Consider the following 12,288-nt stretch of genomic DNA (forward strand, 5'->3'; position numbering starts at 1 on the left):
AGGAGCAAATAAGATAAATAAATAAATACAGTAGGGAAAGAGGTAGTTGTTTGGGCTACCTTATAGATGGGCTATTTGTACAAGGGTTGCAGTAATCTGTGACTGCTCTGACAAGCTGGTTTGCTTAAGCTAGTGAGGGCGCTAAGTGTTTCCAGCTTCAGAGATTTTTGCAGTTGCGTTCCAGTCAATTGGCAGCAGAGACTGGAAGGAAGCGGACCAAGGGGAATTGCTTGGGGTACCAGTGGACTTTGATACCTGCTGAAACGATGATGCTACGAGTGGGTGCTGCTATTGGTGACAGTGAGCTGAGATAGGCGGGGCTTTTACCTAGCAGAGACTTGTGGATACCTGTAGCCAGTTGGTTTGGCGACGAGTGATGGACGCTGAGGCCAACCAACAGAGCGTACAGGTTGCAATGTGGGAGGGTATGGGGCTTTAGGTGACAAAATGATGGCACATGTGGTAGACTGCATCCGTTTTGTTGAGTAGAGTGTTGGAAGCTATTTTATAGGATGACATCACCTAGTCGAGGATCGGTAGGGATGGTCAGTTTTACGAGGCTTAGTTTGGCAGCTGAGTGAAGGGTGCTTTGTTGCGAATAGGAAAAGCCGTTCTAGATTTTAATTTTGGCTTGGAGATTGTTTAATTGAGTCTGGAAGGAGAGTTTACAGTCTAAACCAGACACCTAAGTATTTGTAGTTGCCCACGTTTCTAGTTCAGAGCCGTTGCCAGAGTAGTGATGGCATGGGACTGGCGAAGCATGGTGCGGCAGTGATCGGGTTTTTGAATAAGCATGCACTCTTAGTTTCTTCCGTTTAAAGAAGCAGTTGGAGGCCACGGAAGGAGGAGTTTGACACACTGAACTCTAATTATTATTTTCCAAGGGGGGAAAAGGGGGGAAATTGCACCCCATTATTTCTATTTCTACTTTGCACATTCTTCCACTGCAAATCTACCATTCCAGTGTTTTACTTGCTATATTGTATTTACCTTGCCACCATGGCCTTTTTTTGCCTTTACCTCCCTTATCTCACCTAATTTGCTCACATTGTATATAGACTTATTTTTCTACTGTATTATTGACTGTATGTTTTGTTTATTCCATGTGTAACTCTGTGTTGTTGTATGTGTCGAATTGTTATGCTTTATCTTGGCCAGGTCGCAGTTGCAAATGAGAACTTGTTCTCAACTAGCCTACCTGGTTAAATAAAGGTGAAATAAATAAAATAAATAGCCTATTGGACGAGATGCACGCTCGCTCTCGCTTGTTGAATGTGAAATAGGCTACACTACAGTATTAAGAACGGGTGGSGAGTTGGAAAGGAGAAACCCATACTTTCCGATAGTAGGCCAATCTTAACCCTGGGCTACATACATCCTGACAAAATACGTCATATGAGTTACCTGGTAATGTACCTTTCTGGACCTTATAAATGGTCGAGAATAGAGCTAAACTGAATTATTTCATAATGAAACAAAATAGGTTTTAAGAGGTTTAAGAGGAAACAAAAACGTTTAAGAGGTTACTCAAATTAGCCTACATCACTGCAGTTTATGGCCTATGGACAATAATTGTGTACTCRCTTGATAAAAATTATAAATTCCTCATTGTACTTTGTTGTTGTAGCCCAAGGATAARAATGATCGTCTAAAAACATAGGCCTAATCAATAGTGGCGTTTTGCGTGCCCGAGGACCATAGAGTGCAGCCTGCTGGAATGCACTACAGATCTGTCATTTCATAATCTGTAAAGTTTTTTTTGCACTTTGACAGGAAAATATTTAGCCTAAAGCCATAAGAAGCTAGATATTAGGCCATTCATTAGCAAAATTGTAGATAATGAATGGCCTAATACCTAGCATCTTACTTCACCTCACTAGCCTCTCCTCCAGCTGTTCCCGTGAGCAACAACACGCTATAGCAGAGATGAGTAACCTTCAACTTCATGTTGGTTGATTTAACCGACCTGGAAGACCAGGTGTGTTGAATTTAGGCAATCATTGAACTGATCAATTTGGTCAGGTGTGGTGCCTAGTTGGGAAAAAATCCTGGGTTGCCTTACCCCTGGGCTATAGGCTATGCAAGCCTCTCTGCAATAGGCCATTAYTCTTCTTGTGAAATACCAGGAAAAGCTATAATAAAAGCTAAAGCTATAGGACATTTATTTTTTATAGCCTATTCTGGGGAAAGAAGCAGGCTTGCTCTTGCTGAATGTAGAACAGGCCCACAGCATAGAACATGCATGTCAGGGAATGTCAAGGAGACAAAGTGCATTGGTGTGATCACTTTTGGCCGGTTATGATAACATTGCAGYACTGATGCATTGCAAATAGTTGCACAGGATAGACAGAGAGATGAGCACCGTGAAAAAGAAGACCCWAAGGAATTGACAACCATTAGAAAAATGGAAATCACTTGCAAACCACTTGGGCAAGGAGGCAATGACATGCTATAATATGTGCGCAGGCTAAACAGTGTTTGTTGTTGAATTGTTACATTTAAAYACAAGTTACTTTATTATTTTCATTAGGCCTATGTAACCGATGTGAAATGGCTAGCTAGTTAGCGGGGTGCGCGCTAATAGCGTTTCAATCGGTGACGTCACTCGCTCYGAGACCTTGAAGTRGTTGTTCCCCTTGCTCTGCAAGGGCCTCGGCTTTTRTGGAGCGATGGGTAACGATGCTTCGAGGGTGGCTGTTGTCTATGTGTGCAGAGGGTCCCTGGTTCGAGCCCAGGTAGGGGCGAGGAGAGGGACGGAAGCAATACACCTACATGTAACTTAAATGTAAGTATCATTTGCAGTTGTCCTTTTGACAATGAACACATGCTGATAGCACTGAATGATCTGAACCAGTATCTGTGCATTAGAGACCTCATGAATAGTCTTGTTACAACTTTTCTAATAGGCAGCGTGCAGTAGGATGCATTGATTGACAGGTGTAGGACTGCAGAACTACAAACTGTTAGTGTCCTCTAGCGTGGCTGCTCACCAACGTTTTATAGTTATTGGCTTGGTGGATGGTCATTAACTGACAACATAACTAACATTTTAATCACAACAGAACTAGTCTACTAGTAGGTCTAGCTAACGTTAGCGAACCTGAACGAAATAAATATAAAATTACACAWACACTTACACTTGTTAACTTGACTTTTATACTCTATAAATTGACTCCTTCAAATAATGTACTCTGGCAAGTTTGCCACAGGCGTGCTGCAGTAGGGAAGTAAAGCAGAAGTCGATTGTTTGGCAATACCCATAGCAACGTGGGTATTATCCACCTAATTTTTATCCACCTAAAAATTAGGTGGATAAAAATTAGGTGGATAATACCCTAATTTAAGTAATTTAAGTAATTTATGAAAACAAATCAAAGATAGTTTTAAAAACATTTTTTAAGACCAATAATGAAAAAATACAATGTTGACACTGGTATGGGTAGGTAACAACACATCCGCCACTCTGATCCTCAACACAGGGGCCCCTCAGGGTTGCGTGCTCAGTCCCCTCCTGTACTCCCTGTTCACTCATGACTGCAGGGCCAGGCACGACTCCAACACCATCATTAAGTTTGCCGATGACACAACAGTGGTAGCCCTGATCACCGACAACGACGAGACAGCCTATAGGGAGGTCAGAGACCTGGCCGTGTGGTGCCAGGAAAACAACCTCTTCCTCAACGTGATCAAGACAAAGGAGATGATTGTRGACTACAGGAAAAAGAGGAACGAGCACGCCCCCATTCTCATCAATGGGGCTGCAGTGGAGCAGGTTGAGAGCTTCAAGTTCCTTGGTGTCCACATCACCAACAAACTAACATGGTCCAAGCACACCAAGACAGTCGTGAAGAGGGCACGACAAAACCTATTGCCCGGCGAGATGAAAAGATTTGTCATGGGTCCTCAGATCTCAAAAGGTTCTACAGCTGCACCATCGAGAGCATCCTGACTGGTTACATCAATGCCTGTATGGCAATGCTCGGCCTTTCGACCGCAAGGCACTACAGAGGGTAGTGCGAACGGCCAGTACATCACTGGGCCAAGCTTCCTGCCATCCAGGACCTCTATACCAGGCGGTGTCAGAGGTCATAGACTGTTCTCTCTGCTACCGGACCGGAAAGCGGTATCGGAGCGCTAAGTCTAGGTCCAAGAGGCTTCTAAACAGCTCTACCCCCAAGCCATAAACTCCTGAACACCTAATCAAATGGCTACCCTCTCCCCCTCTTTTACACCGCTATTGTTATCATCTCTGCATAGTCCTTTAATAACTCTACCTACATGTAATGTTGAAGTCGGAAGTTTACATACACTTAGGTTGGAGTGATTAAAACTCATTTTCAACCACTCCACAAATTTCTTGTTAACAAACTATAGTTTTGGAAAGTCGGTTAGGGCACTCTACTTTGTGCATGACACAAGTAATTTTTCCAACAATTGTTACAGACAGATTATTTCACTTATTATTCACTGTATCACAATTCCAGTGGGTCAGAAGTTTAAATACACTACATTGACTGTGCCTTTAAACAGCTTGGAAAATTCCAGAAAATTGATGTCATGGCTTTAGATGCTTCTGATAGGCTAATTGACATTGAGTCAATTGGAGGTGTACCTGTGGATGTATTTCAAGGCCTACTTCAAACTCAGTGCCTCTTTGCTTGAAATCATGGGAAAATCAAAGAAATCAGCCAAGACCTCAGAAAAAACTTGTAGACCTCCACAAGTCTGGTTCATCCTTGGGAACAATTCCAAATGCTTGAAGGTACCGCGTTCATCTGTACAACACAATAGTACGGAAGTATAAACACCATGGACCAAAGCAGCCGTCATACCGCTCAGGAAGAGAACGCGTTCTTTGGTGCGAAAAGTGCAAATCAATCCAGAACAACAGCAAAGGACCTTGTGAAGATGCTGGAGGAAACAGGTACAAAAGTATCCATATCCACAGTAAATCGAGTCCTATATCGAAATCCGCTCAGCAAGGAAGAAGCCACTGCTCCACAACCGCCATAAAAAAGCCAGACTACGGTTTGCAACTGCACATGGGGGACAAAGATCGTACTTTTGGAGAATGTCTTCTGGTCTGATGAAACAAAAATGGAACTCTTTGGCCAATAATGACCATCGTTATGTTTAGAGGAAAAAGGGGGATGCTTGCAAGCCGAAAAGAAACACCATCCCAACCGTGAAGCACGGGGGTGGCAGCATCATGTTGTGGGGGTGCTTTGCTGCAGAGAGGGACTGGTGCACTTCACAAAATAGATGGCATCAGAGAGAGGAAAATGATGTGGATATATTGAAGCAACATCTCAAGACATCAGTCATGAAGTTAAAGCTTGGTCGCAAATGGGTCTTCCAAATGGACAATGACCACAAGCATACTTCCAAAGTTGTGGCAAAATGGCTTAAGACAACAAAGTCAAGGTATTGGAGTGGCCATCACAAAGCCCTGACCTCAATCCTATAGAACATTTTGTGGCAGAACTGGTAAAGTGTGTGCGAGCAAGGAGGCCTACAAACATGACTCAGTTACACCAGCTCTGTCAGGAGGAATGGGCCAAAATTCACCCAACTTATTGTGGAAGATTTGTGGAAGGCTACCCAAAAGGTTTGACCCAAGTAAACAATTTAAAGGCAATGCTACCAAATACTAATTGAGTGTATGTAAACTTCTGACCCACTGGGAAATTGTATTGATGAAAGAAATAAAAGCTGAAATAAATCATTCTCTCTACTATTATTCTGACATTTCACATTCTTAAAATAAAGTGGTGATCCTAACTGACTTAAGACAGGGAATTTTTACTAGGATTAAATGTCAGGAATAGTGATAAACTGAGTTTAAATGTATTTGGCTAAGGTGTATGTGAACTTCCGTGTATGTAAACTTCCGACTTCAACTGTACATATTACCTCAACTAACCGGTGACCCCACACATTGACTCTGTACAGGTACCCCCCCCTGTATATAGTCTCGCAATTGTTATTTTACTGCTGCTCTTTAATTACTTGTTACTTTTATTTCTTATTCTTATCCATATTTTTTTTAAACTGCATTGTTGGTTAGGGGCTCGTAAGTAAGCATTTCACTGTAAGGTCTACACCTGTTGTATTCGGCGCATGTGACTAATAACATTTGATTTGATTTGAATGTTGGGCTGTAGAGAACTTTTGTATCTGTCTCAGCTAAAGTCCGGTGGAAAATACTCAGTWGGGTCTCTACTAACCAAGTATGGTTAGCTTTGGAGAGGGACTGTGTCGCACGGCCTTCTGCTGGCTTTTTACTYCACCCCCTCCATAGCCCCCAATGCAATACACTGTAATAGACTGTACATGGGATACATATTGGCTTGTAGAGATAYGTTTTCTACCTGTCTCAGCAAAAGTAGGGTGGGAAATACTCAGTAGGGTCTCTACTAGCCGTTTCTTTATAGAGAAATAAAATCAAGAACTTTGTGGAACACWGGGCTGAAGGGAGTTGTAATTTTCATTAAGCAAGTATTCAACCTAGTTCAGTGCAAAAATGTGATAATTAATTACAATGAGCATAATCYGTTGCGCCAGTTTGTWCCGGCTCAGAGGAAGAGGCGAAGCGAGAGGTTTCACRCTCGCCAAAATCTGTCCAAAATAAACCCAATGTGTTTCTGTRGGCTTATTTTGGATTTAAGMTTGTCGCCTGCCTGCCTTCCCACCGTTGAGACAACAACTCCCATTGTTAGGGCATAGACATGAGCACCTCGTCATTTTATACAGATCTCTGGATGGAAAGGCCTACACTTTTAAGCCTGTACCTTAGGTTAGATACACACAGACMACAYGAGAGAGGAATGTACACAACACAAGGACGAGATGGACAGAGACAGTTCATGAACACCTTATCTACTTTGAAGAACTAGTCAAATGATTTTGTCAGACAGCTGTGCAGCATACTTAGGCAGGCTAGCTAAATAGGATGACTAAGGGGTGCACATTGGCTGACTGCTACTGCCTGAGCAGAGATGAGATGGTTACTTTAAAGGAAAAATCCACCCAAAACCACTTATTCCTTTAATTTACAGTGTTAAATAGCACTAGTATGTGAAACAATTTTTCGGTTGAACAAATGTTTCATTTTGACGTTTTAAGGTTGGTAGCAACATGGAAAATCGTTGTGGGAATCTGTTGCAACTCCAGTCGACTACAAAGTCCACAAGCTCTCTCTAAGGGCTGGTCGGCAAGCTAGCAAACGTAGCAAAACACAATAATACCAAAGACAATATCAGCATGTAACATAGTTAGTTAGCTGTAAAATCGCCTAAACAAGCTGCACTATCAATTTAGGAGTCTGCAACCACACCATGTTCAACCTGCAGATCCTTCAAGGAGTGTCTGKGAGTCTATTAGGCACTAGCTCAAAAACCCAACATTAGCAATCATTTTGTGCAATGAGGGCGTTATATGTTCCTTCATTCATTGAATTCCTATCTCCTTTCTATAATGTCTCRGGCAATGGAACCATATGCAATGCACCCTGGACTAAAGAGGCAGGCAAATAGGAAAAATGTGCTAGACCCTCCGTTAAATTAAACATTTATCGAGGTAGGAATATCGCAAATATATGATCAATGGCTCATTCGAGAGAAGACATCCTCCCGATTTTTGACATCGGCCAGTATTAAAATCTGACATGTATGATAGACGTTTTCACGATCTAAAAGTCGTATTCCTATTCACTTCCAGTGTAGTGARCGCGAGTTTATCACGGTGCTATGTCATATCGGACGGATTTCTGCCTGCTTTAATGCCAATAACTCAGATACACAGGAAAACATGAAATRACAGAGGGAATTGACAGAAAATCACTCAGAGATGCACAAAAACAATACAACATTCAAAATGGGTGAACCTTTAAGAAATGAAAAATAGTTATCAAATAAAAAAGTAATACACAACTGAAATATTTTATTATTTCATAGTCATTTCCTATTTTTCTTTTGATGTCTATCCAATGAGGACCTGACAGAGACAATGGAACATTTTCAATGTTTTGGTAATTCAATGTTCACTATTTTTGGCTTTGAAATTTCCATTAAAAAGCCCGACAATCATTGTAAGGTCATTATTTCGTAATGCATTTCATGTTTAAAAAAATWAAAAATCGCACTGAAACTGAACCGAMCTCAACAAGCACTAATCGGGCGCTATAGAGGGGGCGGAGAACGACACACTCCAAAACTAACCATATTTGGTTAGTAGAGACYGTACTGACTATTTCCCACCCCACTTTARCTGAGAGTATACCGTGTATTGCGKTGCAGTGATAGGAGTCGTTGGTGTAAAGAGTCACCAGTACATTTAGGTTTTGCAGACTCTATTGAGTAATTCCAATAACATATATTTGTATTTGATTAAAAGTGTATTTCTTTAAATATAGCCTACACAATAGCTTTAAATATACCAGTGTTTGTGTAAACTTTCAAAATAAATGCTGGGCTCCCGAGTGRCGCAGCGGTCTAAGGCACTGCATCTCAGTGCTGAGGCGTCACTACAGACCCTGGTACGATTCCAGGCTGTGTCACAACCGGCCATGATTGGGAGTCCTATAGGGCGGCGCACAATTGGTAATGCATAGKGKATATGAAACTACACAAAGTGGATGTCTACATATATCCAGGSTACTGCAGTAGGCTATCTATAATGYATRGTGGATATGAAACTACACAAAGTGGATGTCTACATATATCCAGGCTACTGCAGTAGGCTATCTATAATGTATGGTGGATATTGAGTTCTCAACACATCTATTGACTGACCTCTCCTCAATTGGTCTTCTCTGTCTAAATCCTTCTATGGACACTCCTGAATTCCCGATGTGGCAGGTACCTCTGAATGGGATGACACTCTCATTATAAAAGCTTAGGAGTTGGATGATCACTTCACYACCCAGTCAGCGGGCAAGATTGTTGTAATGATGGTCGTTTASTAATGGTTAAATAAAACATTTACACATGAATTTGCCTCGTGGAGCACCAGGCTCCCATTCTCGTCTGTGTAGCACAGCTAGAAGCCCACCACSTCCAGAGGCTTGGAGGAGAACATGAAGGGGGACACGCCGAACACGTCRTAGCCGGACGAGGGTAGCTGATCCAGGGTGAAGAGCCTCTCTACCAGGGGGGTCTCATGCTCAGGCCCCCCACGTCAGGCTGTGTAAAGCTACTGTGACACTGAGGGTGTCGGGGTGGAGGGTCTTGCAGAGCAGGACAAGCTTGGAAGCCATGGAAGGCTTCAGGTTATGGGCCTGCTCGGTCCAAGGAACATAAAGATAGACAATGTTGATCAATGGAGTTGATTGCATCCAAAGTCAGCCCATAGCACACAACACACAGACATGACGTTCCTGGGATMAGACACAGGCATCAATTAACAACATCACATAAATAACTTTCCTGGGACAACTATGGTATAATGTAGTTGATATTAGCGAACTACAAGCTAATATTATTTTCAGGACTAAGAGGAATTTCACTAGCTATAAAACATATTGCTCAAATTCCATATGAGGACCAATCAATGTCAGGAAAACATCTTATTTATGGTAACCGTTTCAAGTTAGGCTCCTACCCAGGACTCTTTGTAAACTCTGCACCAGTCCTGGGCCTCTTGTGTGTGTAGGAGCTGGTAAACCTGTCTCATATATGGGTGTGGTTTGGCTTGATGCGGTGCAGACAGCTTATTGATTTGCAGCATCTCCAGGTCGYCTGTTAGAAATATGCCCCAGGCACAATTCAACAGCAGAAGGAACAGCATGACATGCAGGCATCTCAAACAGGCAGTAGGCTAATGCACCTAATAAGCTGATTTGCACAGAAKAACCTTTAATTCAAAAACCTTAAACTTCGCAAACAGGATTTTGAGGTAATTCACCTAAAAAGCTGGTTTGCACACYACCATAAAACTCTAAATACAAACCTTTGATCAAAAAATCTTCTCAAACAGGTGTCATGGATGAGCCGATGTGTAATCATCTTCTTATCTGATCCCAGGATGATGGGAAATGCTATTTCTGTCTATAGAAAAACTCATTCAGATTGGCTGGGCTTGGCTCCCCAGTCGGTGGACCTGGCTCACAAGTGGGTGGGCCTCTGCCCAGTCATGTGAAATCCATAGAGTGGGGCCTAATGAATTCTATTCAATTGACTGATTTCCTTCGATGAACTGTAACTCAGTAAAATCTTTGAAATAGTTGCTTGTTGCAGTTATATATAGTTTGTCCACCATAAAAAACTGTGGCATTATAGTAAGGGTCAACAAGAACTTTACATGCAATGCCTGGATTGTTGTTTTAAATGTTAAAGTTTTACAATGCTCCACAATAGATAACTACTTCAGAACAAAAGCTGCTCAATGAACATGCATTTTTTTAAACTCTATTAAATCGTTTACAGTTGGGCAGGCGGCGTACGCCACCCTTAAGCAGTCTAACCAAATGAAATGTTATGAACAGACTACTCAATCAATCAGGTAGCAGCGGTTCCCAAACTTTTTATAGTCCCGTACCCCTTCAAACATTCAACCTCCAGCTGCATACCCCCTTTAGCACCAGGGTCAGCGCACTCTCAAATGTTGTTTTTTGCTCTTATAGGACCAGGGCACAAATAGGGACGAACATAGAGGGCAACAAATACCAATAATTAATCATAAATTTTGCACTTTAATTAACTTATCTTACATATAAAACCTTATTTGTTCATTTAAAATGGTGAATAATTGTGAATAACATTAACACAGGTTAAGAGACGGTGTTGCTTGAAAGGATGCACATAACTCTGCAGTGTTGGGTTGTATTGGACAGAGTCTCAGTCTTAAATCATTTTCCACACACAGTCTGGCTGTATTTAGTTTTCATGCTAGTGAGGGCCGAGAATCCACTCTCACATAGGTACGTGGTTGCAAAGGGCATCAGTGTCTTAACAGCGCGATTTGCTAAGGCAGGATACTCTGAGCGCAGCCCAATCCAGAAATCTGGCAGTGGCTTCTGATTGAAATTCAATTTTCACAGAACCGCTTGTTGCAATTCGATGAGGTCTCTTGTACAGAAATAGATAAGTGGACTGGAGCAGGGCATGAAGGGATAGATTCCAGTTGTTTGTGTCATCAGTTTCGGGAAAGTACTTGCGTAATCCCTCTTGCCCTGGGATTCTCTGCTTCAAACCTATTACAGGGGTGAGTCACTGGCTTACTGGTGCTCTTCCATCCCGGCCCTAGGAGGGGTGCGTCACTTGAGTGGGTTGAATCACTGACGTGATCTTCCTGTCCAGGTTGGCGCCCCCCTCGGGTTCGTGTCGTGAGGAGATCTTCGTGGGCTATACTCGTCCTTGTCTCAGGATATTAAGTTAGTGGTTGAAAATATCCCTCTAGTGGTGTGGGGGCTGTGCTTGGCAAAGTGGTGGGGTTATATCCTGCCTGTTTGGCCCTGTCCGGGGGTATCGTCGGACGGGGCCCCAGTGTCTCCCGACTCCTCCTGTCTCAGCCTCCAGTATTTATGCTGCAATAGTTTGTGTCTGGGGCTAGGGTCAGTCTGTTGTATCTAGAGTATTTCTCCTGTCTTATCTGGTGTCCTGTGTGAATTTAAGTATGCTCTCTCTAATTCTCTCTCGGAGGACCTAGCCCTAGGACCATGCCTCAGGACTACCTGGCCTGATGACTCCTTGCTGTCCCCAGTCCACCTGGTCTTGCTGCTGCACCAGTTCAACTATTCTGCCTGCGCTATGGAACCCTGACCTGTTCATCGGACGTGCTACCTGTCCCAGACTGCTGTTTTAAACTCTCTAGAGACAGCAGAGCGGTAGAGATACTCTGAATGATCGGCTATGAAAAACCAACTGTCATTTACGTCTGAGGTGCTGACCTGTTGCACCCTCCTACAACCACTGTGATTATTATTATCTGACCCTGCTGGACATCTATGAACATTTGAACATCTTGGCCATGTTCTGTTATCTCCACCAGGCACAGCCAGAAAAGGACTGACCACCCGTCATAGCCTGGTTCCTCTCTAGGTTTCTTCCTAGGTTCTGGCCTTTCTAGGGATTTTTCCTAGCCACTGTGCTTCTACACCTGCATTGCTTGCTGTTTTGGCGTTTTAGGCTGGGTTTCTGTACAGCACTTTGTGACATCAGCTGATGAAAGAAGGGCTTTATGAAATCATTGATTGGTCGATTGATAGATAATTGCGCACTCAACTCACTCAGGTGCTTCGATATATCACATTTGACATTGTACTAACTTGAGTTTATTTGCATACAAAAT

The sequence above is a fragment of the Salvelinus sp. IW2-2015 genome, linkage group LG3 (genome assembly GCF_002910315.2).
Source record: "Salvelinus sp. IW2-2015 linkage group LG3, ASM291031v2, whole genome shotgun sequence".
NCBI lineage: Eukaryota > Metazoa > Chordata > Actinopteri > Salmoniformes > Salmonidae > Salvelinus > Salvelinus sp. IW2-2015.